The 18,983-nt window shown below is 47.5% G+C and overlaps 1 protein-coding gene across 1 annotated transcript in view; it reads left to right on the forward strand.

The window, feature by feature from the left end:
• The first annotated feature begins 4,568 nt into the window (after nt 1-4,568).
• The window catches only part of TMEM272 (transmembrane protein 272), an 87,409-nt gene continuing 72,994 nt past the window's right edge, over nt 4,569-18,983 (forward strand). Inside the window, 1 exon segment of the mRNA XM_036831665.1 lies at nt 4,569-4,649. The gene's annotated coding sequence lies outside the window, so the exon portion shown is untranslated.

Here is an 18,983-nt window from a genome sequence, read left to right on the forward strand (position 1 = left end):
CCAAACCAGCTTCCCCCGCCCCTGTCGGGCAGAGCACGGCGGCCCCAGCGTGCAGTCCCACGTCCAGCCTGGTGGAGGGGCTGTCCTTCTCTTCCAGTCCCCTTTCCTCTAAGCTGTTTGGCTTGTTCCTGGCTGCCCCTCCTGCACAGTGTTCGGGATCTTTCCCTGGGCCAGTCCTGCCCCTGCCCCAGCTGCCCAACCTCTCGTGTGTCTGATGCTCCAGGCCCCAACTGCCCAGGAGATAAGCCTGTACCCACAGGAGGTTAGTGAATGACCTCGTTGCCCAGCAGGACCCTGAAGAAGCCCAGACAAGTCTCCCCTGAGCACCACCGCCAACTGCCAGCTGATCAGTACTTATGACTCACGCTGATCCCCTTTCCCATCCCAGTGCCTTAGCACAGGCCCTCTCAGAGCTCATCTGAGCTGCGCCTGACACAGAGGAGAAGTCAAGTACATGTTTGCTGAATTACCACAAAAGTTGTGAAAATTAATAAAAGAGAAACCTCATTTAAAAGGGGGTCAGGAAGCCCTGAAAGCAGAGCTCTCATGCACACACCGCCCATTGCAGCTTACTCTACAATCCTGGGCAAGAAGATGTCTCTACTTTATTACTCCAGCAAGAGGAAGGAAGATTTTCTCCTTGCCTAGCAACAGCCCAGCCAATAAGAAGTGCTGCAGCTCAGCCAATGAGAAGCTGTTACCACCTTAAACTCTCGATTACCTCCAATGAAATCATTTCATTTGGAGCAGACTCTGCCAACTCTCCCCTTTCCTCTATAAAAGCAAGCTCTCTTCCTTGTTCTCTGGATTTGCCTATGGTCTGCCAGAGCTTGCATTCTCAAATTGCAATTCCTTTGGCTATTCCCAAATAAATTCATTCTGCTGGTAAGATAACTGGCTCTTTTATTTTTAAAATTAACAAAGTCTTGTCTTTTAACTCTCCAGTCTTAGCTGGCTTAAGACAATGTAGTTTCACTTCATCTGAAAAACTACACAAAGTAGTCTTTAACTGGCCTTTATGAGAAGTCTGTTTAAGCACTAGTGCAAAATATAGACAACAACTCTATTTTCCTACTGAGTATAAAGCATGCTGAGAATGTGTTCTTTGAGCCCAGGCATATGAATCACTATTAAAATGCCTCATGGACTCGTCACTACCAACTTCATACCTGTATTTCCATAAAATAATGCCATTGGCTGCCTAGTCCTTTGATCCTGACCTTGATGATGAAAGCTTTATGGCCTGCCTCCCTTCCTTCTTTTCTTCCTCCCTCTCTCCTGCCCTCCCTCCCTTTAGGTTAAGCCATTATGAGTTAGGTATGATATGCTAATAGCATAGAGATAAGATAACTGTACTCACTGCTTGGTGTTGAGTGGGGCAATAAGAAAAGCAAACAAGCACAGTAACGTTTTAAAGGGCCATTGGTAGGTGACCCACAGAGGAAAAGTGGCACACTCGCCCATGTGTACACAAGGAGACCTACAAAGGACAGTCACTGCCACACTGTTTGTACAGGAAACAGCCAAGATGTCCACCAGTAGGGAAATAAAGAGAAAAGTTGTGCTGTGTGTCATCTACCGAAATACTCCGCAGCATTCAAGATGCATGAACCAGATCTTCCTGTATCAATATGGGTAACTCTGGAAAGCACAATGTGGAGGGAAAAAAGTTACCGACAGACACGTATAGTGAAATTGCTTTCTGTAAATTTAAAAAACAAAATAGTTCCATATATTGTAGACACAGACTTCTACAGTCAAAGTATAAACATAGTCCGGAGATACACACTGAGTTCAGAACTAGGGGTTTCCTCTGAGGAGAAAGGAAAGAGAATTGGGTCTGGGAGTGTTTGAGAGGTATATTAGGGTGTTAGGGTTTTCAACTATATTTGTAACATGTTGATTCTAAAAATATGAAGGAAATATGCCAAAATGACAGCACTGGTTAAATCTGGGTGGGGGGTACATGAGTTTTGTTATATTACTCTCTCCCTCTCTCTCTTCCTCCCTTTATCTCTCTCTCTCTCTCCACATATATATATATATTTTTTTTTTTTTCATATGTATAAATTTAAAAAAATACACGTGGGTGTGGAGTTTGGAGAGAAGCCGTGACTGAAGCTATAGAGTCAGGGCATCTTCACAGAGAGCTCAAGTAAAGCAGCAGGCAGGCCCTGCACTTTGAGTGTGACACAGAAGAAGTGAGCAAAGACCTTGGAAAACACTTATTTTTAAGGGACGAGGTAGAGAAAGAGAAGGAACAGAGCCAGGAGGGATGTGTGAACCGGAGGTCCAGCAAAGAAAAATGTTTTTAAAAAAATTATAATGAAAAAGGTCAACTGCTCGGAGTGTACACAAGTGCAGAAAATAGCAAGGGGAATCCCCATACATCCACCCGAACCTCTCCTTGAAATGAACAACTGTCACGATTTTGCCAAATTTGCTTCTTCTATTTCCTCTTTTCTTTTTCCCCCTGTTTTGGTTGGCTGAAGTGGTTTAAAGCAAATCCCAGACCTCATGTCCTTCCACCCTACCACAGTGTGCCTTTCTGAACTATCCAGACGTTGAGAAAGATTTTTAAGGAGGGAAATGTCAGCGGCATTAAATGTTGCAGATGACCTGAGAGAGAAGAGGACCAAGGGGCTGTCACAAAAACTTCAGGTGTCAGAATGGACATGTCTGAGTGTCCTCTCCCCCGTGGGATTGGCCTTGGATGCTGCACGCAGCCTCAAGAGAGGCAAGACAGCAGGTGAGCACTGGCGTTTCCATTGTGATACATATAACCTGGCCGACCTCAACTGCTTGGCTTTCTCCACCGCAGGATAAAGTTCCTTAGCCTCGCTGAGTGTCAGTTTCCTTGTTCATTAAAGGGGCTTAATGTGACCCACCTCATAGGGTTTTACGGGATGAAATGAGGTGTTATACGGTGTGTTCCATGATCCTACTCATGTTGGCCCATAGCACCTTGGAAGTGGTCCTTGTCCCTGGGCTAAGCTGAACTTGGCAATCAAGTGGGTACTTTTTACAGCTTGTACCCCTGGCTTCCTTCTTCCTGATGTGTGTTAAGTAGAGACTGTGTTGGCCTTCCCTGGTGGCGCAGTAGTTGAGAATCTGCCTGCCAATGCAGGGGACACGGGTTCGAGCCCTGGTCCGGGAAGATCCCACATGCCGCGGAGCAACTAAGCCCGTGCGCCACAACTACTGAGCCTGCGCTCTAGAGCCCGCGAGCCACAACTGCTGAGCCCGCGTGCCTAGAGCCCGTGCTCCACAACAAGAGAAGCCACAACAATGAGAAGCCTGCGCACCGCAACTAGAGAAAGCCCATGCGCAGCAACGAAGACCCAATGCAGCCAAATATAAACAAATAAATAAATAAATACAATTTAAAAAAAAAGAGACTGTGTTGAAACATGAGGACATCTGGAGAGATCTCAAACCCTGCAGAGTGCAGAGCAGAGGCTCAGGGCTTGACGGCAGCTAATTGTTCCCTGGCAGATGTCAGCTTTGCCTGACTATCTCTCTTAGCGCTTTTGCAGCTGTACAGCAGGCTGACAGCCTCTGGCATTCTCCTCCTGTCTCCATCCTCCCAAATGCACCCCAAATCCCAGCCACGCCGCTTAATTACCACAGGCCCACCTGACGGCAACATGCTTCGATGATTTTATTTGTCATCTTTAGAGCACGTGTAGGAATATTTTTTTTTTTTCAGAGACTTCAGAAGTTTGTCCTGTGGATACATTTTCCAAGTGAAAATGCCAACAAATAGGGCAGGGCTGAGTTTCCTAAATGTCCTGATCCCCTGGAAGCTTCTGTTCTTCAGCATCCCCCAGAGGGACATGTGCTATAATGGCTGCAGACTTGGGGTGGTCCTGCTTCAGGCTCTGTAGCCCAGAGAGTCTCACTTCCACATCCGTGCCTGGCCTGGATTTGGGTTATCTGAAGCTGCCCCTGCAATGCAGCTGCAAATCCAGAGAAAGAGGAACGCAGAACCTGCTCACCAGGGAACAGCTCGATAAGTACACGTTGTCACTGGCAAAGAGAGAGCTGGCAGACAATATGATTACAGTCATTCCAAGAGATTCATTCTGCTGAATTACCCCTTTAGGGGGCAGCCCTCCCATTTCTTTGGTGCCAGTACGATTTAAAAAAAAAAACAAAAAACAACTCATTGGTAAATTTCAAAATGCTACAGGTAAAAAGCAAACTGCTTTCCTTAGCTCCTTGGTTATTTGTTTAGGATTTTATGTATCTCATTAGAATTGTTTTGCAATAGATTGAGGTCCCTGGCCCTGCCTTTTGGGGGAAGAGAGGAGTCCCAGATCAGAGGGAGGAGATGACCTCAGCTGTATCCCATGGAAACATTAGCTTCAGGACAAAAACAGCACAGACCAAGCCCTGGCAATGCACTCTGTCTACTCATCTATTTCTTAATTTGGTGTCTGAATCAACAGCCTTTGTGGCCAGAGAGAGGAAGGGGGAAAAGTTGTGAAATTTCTTTCCTTGGGAAGCTTGGTTTAATAGACACCTGTTAGTTGTGAATGTCAGACAGAACCCTGGGCTCAGGAGGGTGGATTTCATAACTGAACATCCTTCTCATAATCAGTCTGCTTTACAGATTCCGAAGTATTTCTTCTGCTTCATTTGCTCAGGTATCCATTCATCCATTCAACGAGCATTTATTAAATGTGAACTGTGTGCCAGGACTGCACCGAGCACTGGGGATACTGTCACTGCCTTCCAGGGGCTTATAAGCCAGCGCGGCAGGCAGACGTGCAGACAGCGTGGTCCACGCCACTCTGGTGGGAAGCCCACGGCCTGGGGCACCTACCCAGCCTGGGAGAGGGGACAGACCAGGCTCCCTGGAAGGGACCTGAATAAATAACTGGGGGCTGCCTAGAAAGGAACTTTGGAGAAAGAACAAAGATGTTTAATGGGAAATTCTTTAAAAGTATGGCCAAGTGATGCACTGTGGAAACCCTCTTTCCAATCTCCTCACAGTCTGGAGCTGGAGATCCATTTCCTGTGAAGGCACTGTGGGCTGGGAGCTGTGTCAGGGATGCATAGGTTGTGCTGACCTTTAAAGGCATGGGTGACACCTGAGCCTGCTGCCTCCACATGAAGCAGAGAAGGCTGCTTGCAGGGCAGTAACAGGCAGCCACACGGAGAAAAAGCATGAAAACTCAGGGCTCAGGAGCTTTGCCTCCCCTCAGTTATTCAGTCACTTTTAAGTATTCATTGAATACCTGCTCCATGCACTGGTCCAGGCTCTGGGAGTACAAGCAATTGAATTGCTGCCCTTTGGGCCTGTATGTAATGATGGGGAGAGGGTGGCAATCAACAGACAAGTAAATCTATGATCTGTCAGACGGTGATGGAGAAAGATGATGGAAATGAGGCAGCGGGTGCAGGGTGAAGCGGGGATGAGGGGAGCACACTGGCAGGTGACCCTGAGCAAACACTCAAGGGCGCCAACCATGTGGATCCCCGAAGTGAGCGGGTCCCAAGTGGAGGAAATGGTAAGTGCAAACGCCCAGGCAGCAGTGCACTTGTGATGTTCAGGGAGAGGCAAGATGCGGAGCAATGGCATCCTGGCAGAGGAGTGGTGCGACGTGACTTCTGTTTAATAGGGTCGCCCACTATCAGGTCAGTGCAGGCTCAGACTTCAGAGCAGCAAACTGGGGCCTTGCAAGGAAAAATCGGGGGCCTACGGAAACTGATTAAGCAAAAATATCACAAAACATCTGTTACCCAATTAAGTCCTATGGCCTCTGCCTGGACCCTAGCCTGGCCCAGGCTCTCTGCCTCCGCGGGGCAGGGTTCTTTTTCTGTTAGGTTCAAGTAGGTGAAGAACAAACACGAAACCGAAGCTGCGAGACAGCACAAGCTTTATTGAGCGGCCAAAGAATGGAGAATTGGGAACTAAGTTCACAGATCAACTTGCCCCCCACCTGGCAAGAGTGATTTAATTTTAAAGAGTAAAGACAAACGGAGGAGGTGTGAGGCTAATGACGGGGAGGCATATGCATTAGTCTACCAGGGAAGGGGCAGGGCCTTTTCAAGGGCGTGAGGTGCCACCCCTTTGTTATCCTTTTCTGTTCCTTAATGTCTGGTCCTGGCCGCTGGTAGGCGTGTCACTTAATATGCTAATGTAGTCAAATCAGCGTATAATGAGACGCGGGGTCTGTTCGAGGTCAGATTCGTCGCCATCTTGGTCCCAGCTGGTTCCATCCGGTTTTTTATTTTTTTGCGTGTGGCTTCGTTTCTTATCTCTGGACCTTTTAACTTAAAGACTTAACGTTCGCTCCTGCTAACGGTGGCGGTTTGGCAGGTTGTGAGGAAGGACACTCTTGCTAACAGTGGCGGTTGTTGGGTTTCGAGCAAAGACCTGCAGCAGCGCTGGCAACACACCAGTACGTGAAGGACATTTTGCGGGGTACTTTGGTCCTTATCCTGAGGAGCCAGCGCTCTGGGTGAGCAGAGGTCTGAGCGTGCACGGAGACCACAACTCAGTGAAGGATGGTACATCACACATGTTCACGGAGGTGCAGAGTTTCTCTCAGAAACGGAGCGCAGAGCGGGAATGCTACGACGAACGGGTAAGAGGGGCGCTCACTTTGTGCCCACACCCTTCTGAGCACCTTGGATCTCCTTCTGGGGGTGGGGTTAGTGTGTTTCAGTTGCACGTGGGATGGTTGAGGATCGTGTTAGGCAGAGGCGAGACACTTGCCCTTTCCTGGAGGGGTAGATCTGGAAAGAATAATCTGTCTGTCTCCTTTGGGAGGGGCTAAGTAAACATCTTTTCAATAAAGCAAAGGTCAATAAGAAAATTTGAATTTTACTTATAAAACTACCTACCAGGCTTTGCCATGGGGAGAAATCTCAGTCAAGGATCCAAATCAATGATTTCAGGCCAGAAACACTGAAACACCAAGGTGATAAGGTGGTGTGCGGTTTAGTTAGCGATTATTACTTAACAAATGACCCCAAGACTTAGTGACTCAAAACAATGATTTGTTATTCCTCGTGATTCTGCTGCCTCGGAGATTCTTCTGCGGGTCTTGCCTGGGCTCACTCACGCTGCTGTGTTCAGCTGGAGCAGGGCGGGGGGTTCAGCCCTGGGATGGGCACAGCTGGTTTGCTGGGCCATCTGGACCTTTCTATGCAGTAGTGTTTGAAAATATAGGTTTTATTGATATTCAGGTACAGTGAGGCCAGTACCTCTGCATCTCCAGATCAGGAGATGATTGCTATTGAAAAGAGAGTTTGTTTTGCTCAAGAGAAGGAGGCATACAGTGCCTGCACCACAGGGCCACATGGGGAAGCACTAGAGTCAGGCAGGAGGCAGAGGGAGTGAAGGACAAGAGCCTTTCCTGTGGTTTCCGTGGGAAGGAACAGGTGAGGCAGGGTGTGCAGGTTTAGGATTGGTGAGTTGAATCATTTCATCAGGCTCTGGGGCTTAGGGACTGTCCCTAGTTGTCTGGGGTGTTGAAGGCAGGTGGAAAGTGGCCCGGAGTGTGAGACCCCAGTAAAGGAGGTGACTGGGGTGTGGACCCTGGATTGGTTGGTTTGTGTATGAAAGGCACACTCATGGGAGTGCAGCTTCCTATGTCTAGGAACTGGCCAGCCCTGGGAGGGGCAGTCCCTCCTGGTCAGTGAGCCCCGGATGTCAAAGCATCAGATACAGAAAACAAAAGACACGGTCAATCCAGGTCTCAGGGCCTCTCCTTAAGGGCTCTAGAGGTGGCTTCCTTAGACGATGGCAAGGGCAGCTCAAAGGATCAAGAGCAGAAGCCACAAGGCTCTTAAGGCTTGGAAGGTGTGTGACGTCACTTCCGTTTGGTCAGAGTAAGTCACAGAGCCACCCCAGATTCATGCTGTTGATGGGAGGGGAGGAACACTTACCCTGTGGAATGGGACGGTTGTTGTAGCCATCCTTGCAGACAATCTACCCCAGACGGGGTGGTTCTAGAATGTTACCAAGGCCTTTCTGAATTGATCAGATCCAAGAGGAAGGGCAGAAAGAAGTGGAGTTCCAGCTCATTTGCCTTTGCTGGTGTGTGGACCGGGTGTAACTTCCCTCCCCACAGTTGGTCCCAGCATTGAAGGGCAGTTGGGTATTTGCTCAGGAGCCCACAGGGAACTTTCCACGTTTAGGGGAGGGTGGGCATGGCTCTGAGCTGCTGTCCCTCCCACCACCTCAAGGCCTGGCATCCCAGGAAATGCCTGCCTGCTTTGGCAGGGAGCCCAGGCCTGTTTGCCAACTGTTTGAATGCCTTAGGGTCGGGCTCTCTTGTCTTATTTTCTCATCAGGAGTTAAAGTCACCCTGTAACTTCTCCCATAGAAGTGCAGATGCTTTATTATAAAAGTGCCATTTGTAAAGCATGTGGAATTGGACCAACACTAGCCAGCATTCACATAACACTTTAAGGCCCGTGAAGCACTTTCTCATATGATCTTTCTCATATGATTTTCCATGGGAGGACCCTGAGGCGGTGGGGTCTCAGGGGTTCCCTGGGGCGTCTCTGTTGGCTTGGGACCCTAGGAGGTGCGCTGAGCCTATGGGTGAGGCTACCAGAGCCCTACAAACCCTCCGCTATTTCACATGGGGGCTTTAGTGAGTCAATTCTGTCCTCAGTTACCCTCTGTTCTGTCAGGCTGTACTCATTAGGGGATTATTTCTCCCTTTGAATCAGATGCTTCAGAGTCCCCTTAGTGACTGAGAAGTTCACCTTGGCCGGGGATCCTGCTCTGACACCCCCAGATATAGCCCACCCTGCCCATGGCTCTGCCCAGCTCTTGCTCCAAAAACCCCAGCTGGGCTGACCATTTGCCGGGAGTGGATTTCAGTCCCTCGAGAAAACACAGCCTGGGAAAAGCCAAACTGGCTCTCAACTCCGGACCCCCTAATCACCTCCGACGTACAGCGGTAGATCCATTCGGGTGAGTCATTTGTTCTGCTTCTAAGAGTCTGAGCTGGATGCCCACCTGTCTGCTTCAGAACCCCAACAAGTGAAGCTGCCCCAGAAAAGAAGGCTGAGCCCTGTGAGTCACTCTCTAGCGCAGCACCATGGGCCCCTGTCCTTAGACGCGCACGGACGTTAACCAGGGATAATGAGGACGGTCTTTCACCGTGATATCCTGTTTCTCTAGAAACCAGAGTGCAGTCTTTTACATACATAGCCCGTGATCACGTTGTGCATTTCCTAGAACTCAGAGGCTTCTTACAGGGACCCAGCGGGGTCCAGAGGCAGGGGTTACACTTCAGGATTGCATTTCCAGCTTGGAGGGCGACTCTGCTACTAGGACTTGCCCCCTTGCTCTGCTCTCAAAGGTAACTTGCCAGCCGGAAAAGAAAAAATCTCAGAGAGCTGCTAAAGAAGAATCCAGGCTTTTCTTCGGACACCTTGAAGAAGATGCTGTCCAAACAGATGGGTCCCAAGAGGGCAAAGGCATCTCCCTGTCTGGGGGGAAGGGTCTGGTGCTGATCTAGCCCACGTGGTGAGCGGGGCCCCGCTGCCCTGCTGCACCCAGCTGTGGGGACGGCGGGTGCCGAGGCTGCTCTGAAATCTTGAACCTCTGTGGTTTTTGCTCCTGAAGTCCTGCTTTTGGGCCTGCTCCTGCTGATGGCTGTTTTCTCCAGAGAGGAACCATCTCTTTCTTCCTGCACAAGCCACCTTCAGCTTGACTTTTCTTCTGCGTGGGGATCTTCTCTGCCAAGTGCTTTGCAGTGTCTCCCTTTCCCCTTAGGGTTCTCAACTAGAGGTGATTTTGACCTCCCCCAGGAAACATTCGTCAGTGTTTGGAGACCTTTTTATTGTAACTGCTGGCATCAAGTGGTTAAAGGCCAGGGATGCACAGGACCGCCCTTCACAATGCAGAACGGTCCAGTCCAGAAGGCTACCAGTGATGAGGTTAAGAAACCTGGCTGATGATGGCATCCCTTCCCCCAGCAGATAAAGTCCAAGATCCTCCCCCTCTGCACTGGTACTTTTCACAATACCTTGAAAACGGGCCATGCTTATTTCATCTCTTTTGATCTAGAGCCTCCTTTTTCCCAGGCACATACCTGTAATTCCTATTCAAGCCTAGGGAAAATTACCCATTACCACTATCTATCACTATCCGTTAGCTACTGGAGGCAAGGTGATGTTTTCCCAGATCTACCTGTTATTCATTATCATCACCATCATCGACAACAATGACCTCATAGTCATCATAAGAACTGCATATATGCTAGTAACAAGCAGTCATTAGTCAATTGGCTGAAACCCCGTGCTACTGAATACAGCTCCTGCCACTGTGTATTCCTCAACTCTACAGGAGGCAGCACTAAAACCGGTCCATGGGCTCATCATCATCGTCATCACCATCACCATCATCACTGTTGTTATCATGGCAAGCCAGCCAACAAGTAATCTTTAAGTCCACGATGAGGAGGAGGATGATGGTGAATAGGAAGCAGCTCTGCAGAGACCACTGAACGCCCAGCGGCCACAAGCCACAGACACTCTGTTCTGGCCTTGAGTGTTCACTTCGCCCAGTATGGACACATTTTTGTAAGGAGTTATTGGCATCTGAGCCCCTGGTGACCAGGTCCTATTTTCTAAGCATGCATGTGCACGCGTGCACACACACACCGAAGACTGTTGGAGAAACTCAAATGATGTCACTAAGTGTGCACATCAGAGCAGGCAGGTTGATGGAGAGGCTTTGGCTGCCCAACTAGGTCTGATTCTGCCAGAGCCTAAGCTCCTACTCAGGTTCTTCTTTCCTGCCCCTGCCCTTGCTTCATTATGGTTACCATCAAGTTGTTGAAGCCAAAGTTTGGGCATTGTGGAGCAGCCTTTGTCACACACACACACGCTGCTTTTTTTTTTTTTTTTTTTAATTATTAGCACTTTTAATTATTATTTATTTATTTTTTTGGCTGTGTTGGGTCTTCGTTTCTGTGCGAGGGCTTCCTCTAGTTGCGGCAAGCGGGGGCCACTCTTCATCGCGGTGCGCGGGCCTCTCATTATCGCGGCCTCTCTTGTTGTGGAGCACAGGCTCCAGACGCGCCGGCTCAGTAGTTGTGGCTCACGGGCCTAGTTGCTCCGCGGCATGTGGGATCTTCCCAGACCAGGGCTTGAACCCGTGTCCCCTGCATTAGCAGGCAGATTCTCAACCACTGCACCACCAGGGAAGCCCCACGCTGCTTTTTTAAAAAAAATTTTCAGTTACCATTAATAGAGCCTGGCCATTGCTTCTTCCTCTGGCTCTCCAGAAATTGAGACTCTGGGGTGTTTTAACTTAGCATCTGACTCATGAGATACCAGGGCCTCCTGTCTCTACCCCTGGGGATTGGGATAAAGAGTGTGCTGGGGGAGGGGCAGGTACTTAGAGGGCAGCTTGCCCTCTACTGGGTGACTTTCTCAGCCTGTCCAATGGAGAAAGCAACCAGCAGCTCAAGTGACAACTGAGGCGTGCTCAGCTACAGTGTGCTGTGGAGCCTCTCCCCTCCTCCACCTCTCCCTGTGCCCCTCCCTTCCTCCACACACCCTTAGGGATGAGTTATGAAGTATCTCACTGGGAAGCAAGACTTGACTAGTAATGAACAGAAAACACTATAATTCGTTATTACTGATCATCTCCGTGTGCACTTTATATATTTGCAAGCACCTTTCAGGACCCGGTTAGTGACGCATGAAGTTATATATTTGCAAGCACCTTTCAGGACCCGGTTAGTCACGCATGAAGTGCTCTGCGCTACCTCACTGCCTCCGTCTGCTCCATCTCTGCGCTGCTCTTCATCAGTGCCACTCTAATTGCGTGCCTCCTGGTTAACCACCTAAAGAGGTGGGACCCACAAAAGAGTGTATTTCCATAATCGTGTGTGTGTGTGTGCACACAGAACTATCAAAATCATATTTAGTTCATAAGCAACACCTACAGTGGATGCAGTTGGTTCCCTGCCCAGGTCCCTGTTACTTCCCTCATATCCCAGCTTCTATGAGTGTTGGCTCCAGTAGCTGTCCCCTTCTGCAGAACAGAAGTCACAATGCTCAGGAGGTTATCCACTCGCTGGCATCCCATAACCAGTGACTGATTGTCGTCAGGGCTCTATCAGTTATCTATTTCTCAAAGTATAACTTAGTGGCTTAAGGTAACAATAAACTTTTATTATCTCACAGTTTCTGTGGGTCGGGGATTCTGGAACAGCTTAGCTGAGTGGTTCTGACTTGGGTCTCTCGTGAGGTTGCAGTCATCTGAAGGCTTGACTAAGGAGGGAGGACTTGCTTCCAGGGCGACTCCCTCACCTGGCTGGCAAGATGGCCCTCTTTGTAGATGGGAAGTTCTGTTCTTCTAACACGGCCTCTCCCAGGGCTGCCTGAGAATCCTTGTGAGCTGGCAGCTGGCTTCCCCCAGAGTGAGTGAGCAGTCCAGGAGAGCAAGGCAAAGCGGCAAAGCTTTTTATGATTTCACCTCAGAAGTCACATGGCATTACACGTGCCTCATTCTTATCGTTAGATGCAAGTCACTAAGTCCTGCTCACCACCAAAGGGAGAGGAATTAAGCTCCACCTTTTGAAGGGAGGAGGGCCAAAGAAATTGGAACATATTTTTAAAGCGTGACTGGGACCAACTCTATGGAGCAATTCACAGACATCAGAGCTTCCCTGTGGGACAGGCTGTTGTTAGTTTCCAGCTGAGACCACATGCTTGCTTAGCTTTCTTCTCTGCTAATCTTGTTTCCTTCCCTCTCCTTCTCCCAAGAGCCCTCCCCTAATAATCACTTGAACAAGAATCCCCATCTTGGGCTCAGCTTTTAGAGAATCTGACCTGAGACAACACATTCTTTAGAAAACCTATGTTCTAAAATAAATGATAACTTTCTTAATAAAATGATAACTTTCCTCCAATTTCCAGATTTGCAACATTTCTCTCAGCGATTCTTTTTAGCCATCCAGGAGCTGAAGGGTTTAAAATTCTGGTTCAGAAGGCATGTGGGGAAATGACCTCTTGCCTTCGATGGCACGGCAACAGCAACATTTCCTAAGTCTTTTAACATGCAAGGCCAGGGAAGAGCAAAATGTGGTATGATGGGGTTGAAGCAATGCCCCACCCTCCCTAGGTCCCACAGAGAAAATATAACAAGGCAACTTGGAAACTATCTTCAACATCAGTGCTTTTTTCATTTGCTCTCTTGATTTTAACATCTCATAAGACCAAGAATCCATGTATATTTGTGTTATTCTTTCATCCAGTGCACTTTGGCTTCTTACCTCATCACTGAAACAGCTCCTTCCTTTGGACCTTCCTAAGAGGAGGTCTCCCCACCCCAAGCCATTCACTTCAGTCCTTTAATTACATGGCCTCTCTGTGCTGCCTGACCCAGGTGACTGACTTCTCCTTCTTAAAACGCTCCTCTCTTGGATTTTGAAATAGGAGGACAGAATGAGAAAGGCGTGGTATGTTTGGGTTAGACGGATAAGCCCAGTGGAGTAATACATAGCTTCTGAGCCAGGCTGGAATGCGAATGAATCCTCTGGGGCTTCTGCAGGGTAGACTGTAGCCAGGATGGACTGAAGGCAGGGAGAGCAGGGAGGAGGCTACACGTAGACCAGGGTTGATAGAGCCTGACCTGGAGCAGGCAGTGAGCCTTAGGGGAGCAGGCGGAGTCTGGAGACTTGGAAGAGCCACTGTCACAGGGTTCAGTGAGGGGACTTTGGATGGAGTGGGCACTGGGGGAGGGGAGTGAGGAAAATGGAGGCACTGAAGACGTGTCTAAGACTCCTCCTTGGGTGGCCAGTGATGCCATTTACCTGGATAAACTGATGTGTTTTTGTATTTTTGGCGGGGGGTGGGGGGGGAGGTTTATTCTTTGTTTCTGAGTTTCCCTGGCTTTATTAACTTCTAGAAGTACCTGTTCCAAGGGCCATCGATTGCTGAGAGAGGTGTGAGGCATGAACGAGCGGGTGGGTATAAGCAGCTCTACCAGGGCACCATCCCCTCTAGATGGAGTGGTTTCCTTATAGAACCAGGAGTATTTCTGCACTGAATGCCAGAAACTTGACTTCTTAGTAGGTCAAGTACCAGGCACAATTTTCTGGCTGGGCCGAATGAGACTACACCCAGTAAACACACCCCATTAAAGTGTGTAACAGAACTAGATTCTCTTCCTTCACAACCTTGTGAGGACACATGAGGTTACATCAATATCACAAGTCTCAGAAGTTTGAAGCCTTGCTCTTCAAAAAATAACCGTTTTATTGAGATATAATGCACATGCCATAAAATTCAGCCTTTTAAAGTTTATAATTCAGTGGTTCTTTTTTTTTAATTTTTAAAAAATCTCCTTTGAATATATAGTTACATTCCTTTTTTTAATGCTTAGTATTTTTATTGTGTTCACGCATGTGGGACCTTAGCTCCCTGACCAGGGATCGAACCCATGCCGCCTGCAGTGGAAGCACGCGGTCTTGACCACTGGACTGCCAGGGAAGTCCCCAGTGGTTCTTAGTATATTCATAAAGTTGTGCAGCCACCACCACTTTTGAATTTTAGAGCATTTTCAGCTCTCCCCCCCACTCCACCCCCAAAACCCTGGTATTCATTAGAAGCCACACCTTATTCTCCTTTTTAAATATATATTTTTGCTTTTTAAAGTTTGTTTGCTGTTATTGTTTGCTATTCTGTATCACTTGAATTTCCATATGAATTTTACGGTCAACATGTCAATTTCTGTAAAGAAGCCAGCTGGGATTTTGATGAGGTTGTGTTGAATCAGTAGGTCAATTTGGAGAGTATTGTCATTTTGACAATACTTAAGTCTTCTGATTCATGAAGTCTTTCTATTTATTTAGGCTTTATTTTATTTCTTTCAACAATATTTCATGGTTTTTATTGTACAAGCCTTGCAATTCTTATATCTATTCTCTAGTATTGTATTCTTTTTGATGCTATTGCAAATAGAATTGTCTTCTTAATTTCATTTTCAGATTGTTCATTGCTAGTGTATAGAAATACAGTTGATTTTTGTATACTGATCTTGTAGCCTGTCACCTTACTATACTTGTTTGTTGGTTCTGATCATTCTTTTAGTGGAATTCCTTAGACATTTCTATATAAGAGATCATGTCATCTGCAAATTATTACTGAGTGAATAAACAAGTAAGAGCTGTGGCTGTAAAGAACATAAGGTGGAGACAGTCTCTAAAAGGTGGGCTTGAGAAGGCCAACAGAATGGGATGCGGATGGAGGTAGGAAAATAAGTCAGGAGGAATGGTAGAGTCAAGTGAGTGGCAGATCATAAAATCACAGATAACTGGTTGTCAGCAGCTCAGTCAGTTTCATAGCCCTTATAGAATTCTGGGTGCCTCTCCTGGGACTCATTTAAAGGATTCAATGGGCTCCTTTCAGCAACGTCACCAGTAGCAGGAAAAAGACATAAATCTAAGCCATTCTTGACGTTCAGGATAGTTTCAGGCAAGGCTATGAAGCACGCAAAGCGTAGAAGAAGAGAAGAACTAAATTTTATTGCCTGCTATGTACCAACATTTTGCATGTATTGTTTAACCCTCACAGTATTCTTTACAGCTGCAAATTTGAATTGGTGTTTATTTTTTATATACAAATAAACTATATTTGTGTAGTGGTAGCTCAACCATAAGGCACTTGCCCATTTCCCCAATCATAAGACAGGATCGAAAGAGCTCATTTGTCAATTAGTTGTTTGAAAAAATGAACAGCATATAGATATATAAACAATATCCTACATCAGTGATTCTTAACCAGGAGTGTTTTAGGAGAAAATTCTCCATGGATCTCTTGTGTTTTGACATGTTTTGTGAGCTGGGGGCACTGCACTTTTGTTCAGACTATCTTTCCAACTATCTTTTCATGGAAGACTATAAAGCAAATTGACTTGAGAGACAGAAATAATGTCTCCTTCCAGGGCAGAGGGCAGATTTACTTGGTGTCTAGGGTAATGAAGATAATGTCTCACTCTGGTGTCAATGTTGGGTAGGTTTGCTTGCAGTCCCTCGAAAAGATGTGGGTTTCTTGAACTTGGGGTTCCTCTGCTTTGACACAAACCCACTATGTGCCCAGTTGTCCGCCTGGCCACTCTGTATTACCCTGCAGTACTTGAGAAACAAGGGGACCAACTCGAACATGAAGCTTATGTTGCTTGCCATGCCATGAGTAATAAAGTCCTTTGTCTCTGACCCAGGAGTCTCATTCTTCTCTGGCACCCATGGAACTGTGGTGGCTAACTTGTGGCAGACTCCCGAGATTCAGATTCAGTATATATGTGTGTAAGTTATATATATGTATATATATATACTTACATATGTGTATGTAAGTTCCGTGGGTGGTTCTGATGCACATGTCTAGTTGAGAACCACTGTTCTCTTGGTGGTCAGGCAGGCAGGCCTGGGACGCTGGCTGAGCTTCTAACAGGGAACAGTTTACAGTCAGAGGTACCCAGCAGGGTTCTGGAGACACTGCACGGTAAGAAGGAGGGTGCAGTGGTGTCCCATAGGGCCAGCTGGGCCTGTCTGACAGTCTCAGCTGGCTCTACCTGCTAACACATCGTGTTGGGTGAGGTGGTAGGGAATGTGCATCCACAACTCCTCAGAGAACAGCTTTCCCCAGACAGCAGTGATGGTGCTGACGGTGGACTTGCCCCTGAGCATTTTAGCCAAGCTGTGGGAGGACTCTCTCTCCTGGAAATTCTGCTGCTGATATGTGTCTCTCAAATTTAAAACAGTCTCTGAAATGATAACAATTTCAATATTTACAACAAGAACCTTATATATGTGTCATATACATCTCTCTCTCTCTCTCACACACACACACACACCTCTCGAGCTGTATGGCTTGTTATATGCTTTGAACACCTTTTGTATTTACCAAACTGTCCCCGATGGCTCTGCTGCAGGGAGCTGGAGAATAAAGAATGTCCGTCAGAAGCTTTCTTGTGTGCTGAGTTAGATTTCCCACAGGCTGGCTCTTCCTGGGATGTGGAATGTTGGACTTTTCCTATGCTGGTTTTGGTGAGGTCCCAGTGTTTGCTGAATGTTCCTAGAACTTTAACATACTTTGTTCTCCCTGATGAAAAGAGCTTCTCTAAAGCGGGCAGCATCCACAGAAAAGGGATGAGGTATAACTACAAAAAGGAGGAGGGTCAGACAACCCTTGAGAGAGACTCGTGGCGAGAGCGTCCTGAGCCTCAGGGATCCTGTATTCTAATCTGAAAAGTGGAGAGAATATTTAACATCACAGGGTACTTTCAGATAATGTGTGTTAAGCATTCAACACGTAGGAAATACTCCATAGTGGTAGTCATAAAGCCGATTATTAGCTGCCCTGTCAGCGGTTTTCCCTTTCCCCCCCATCCCAGGGCAGAGGATCAGGAAAGTGGGCAGTGGTGTAGGTGTCTAGCTGGGAGGGGTGGGGTGGGGAAGAGATTGCAGATGAAGAAATGCCGCCCCTGCTCCTCCTCGGTAGTTCTAGCTTCAACCCTGTTCTGCAGATCTCTGTGCCACTGTCCGCAGGTGGATGCCCTGGTGAACACGCCACTCCATCCCCTCCACCCATTGCCCCCCCTGAGAATCTGACTTGAATCTTTTGTCTGGAGGCTCGATTTCCCAGCAGTTATCACAGCATGGGATCTCCACCTGCAGGGCGACCACTCCCATATGCGGAACGATCCAGAAAACCACCTCCGGTCACAGCTTCCCACCCCGAGACTGCAGCTGAAGGGGGCGATGCTATCAGAGAGCACGCTGGTTATGGGCTGTCGGCCTCTCCCCTCAAACCGCCCCCAAGACCACAGGCATCTCAGCCAGGCCAGCCCTGGTTTCTTTTCCTCGGAGTGGCTGTAACTACCGTCCACACATTTGGGTTTGCTCTTTTGCCAACTTTTCAGTCCTTTCACGCCTTTTGAGAGGACACCGCCAGTCATCCGATTCCCACTTTCCAGCTACCTGGAATTGGGACTGGGCGATAAATTACAGAGCCAAATGCGTGGACACGTGACTCAGACTCGGCCAATCACCATCACCTCATCCTCAGCCACAGTAATTGGCTCTGGGGCTGAATACGTCACCCACACCCAGCAAATCAGAGCCCTTCTATGGAATTTCCGCCCTTTTTGTCTTCTCTTTCATTTTGGCTCGTACTTAACTGGGATGGCATCAAGCTGGGGTTACCTGTGCTCATGCCCTTGTCCCCTGACACGCGGGAAAAGGAGACCAACACCAAAAGAGAATATGCTGAGTTGTTGCTTTAGTTCTTGAATCCGGTGGTGCCTGAGGCCACTTCTGTAGCTGCCCTTTCAGTTATCTGAACCAGTAAGTTCCACACTCTGCTTAATGATTTGCATTGTTTCTGTCATTTCTAACCTTTAAAGTTGTGATTAATACAAACGTGTTCCCCATGCAGTTCCCCAGTGCAGGTGTTGATATGTCTCTATCCATTTAATCTCTGATAATAAACAAATGTTGGCTGGCCCCCCAGGTCTTTCAGGCTCTGTCCTGTGTGATGAACCCTTTCTTCTTCACTCTGCTTACAGCATTGCTGTCTTTGCCGTTCATTATTATTATTATTATTATTATTATTATTATTATTGAAGTCATATAAAGTTCTGATTGATGATTTAACAAGTTGTTTTCTGCAAAAGATAGCAAACTTCTTCAGGATGATGTTTACATTTTTTAAAACATCTCTTTCAAGATGACCCTCATTCTGAGCACATATTCAATAAATAATAATATTAATTAAATAAGAAACATTTTTCCAAAACATAGAACCGAACCCACTGCCTCCTCTAAACAGTATCACATTCCCTGGTGATCAAGCCCTTGGCTGGTGGCGATCATTTGATGCTCATATTCTTGGGGTGGAGTGGCTGAGCAGAGGTACATGTGGGAAAAAGCCAGAGGAAGAGATGTTTGGACAACTTTTCTAAAATGAAAGTTGTCTTTGGAAAGCCCCGGTAA

The sequence above is a fragment of the Balaenoptera musculus genome, chromosome 18 (assembly GCF_009873245.2).
Source record: "Balaenoptera musculus isolate JJ_BM4_2016_0621 chromosome 18, mBalMus1.pri.v3, whole genome shotgun sequence".
NCBI lineage: Eukaryota > Metazoa > Chordata > Mammalia > Artiodactyla > Balaenopteridae > Balaenoptera > Balaenoptera musculus.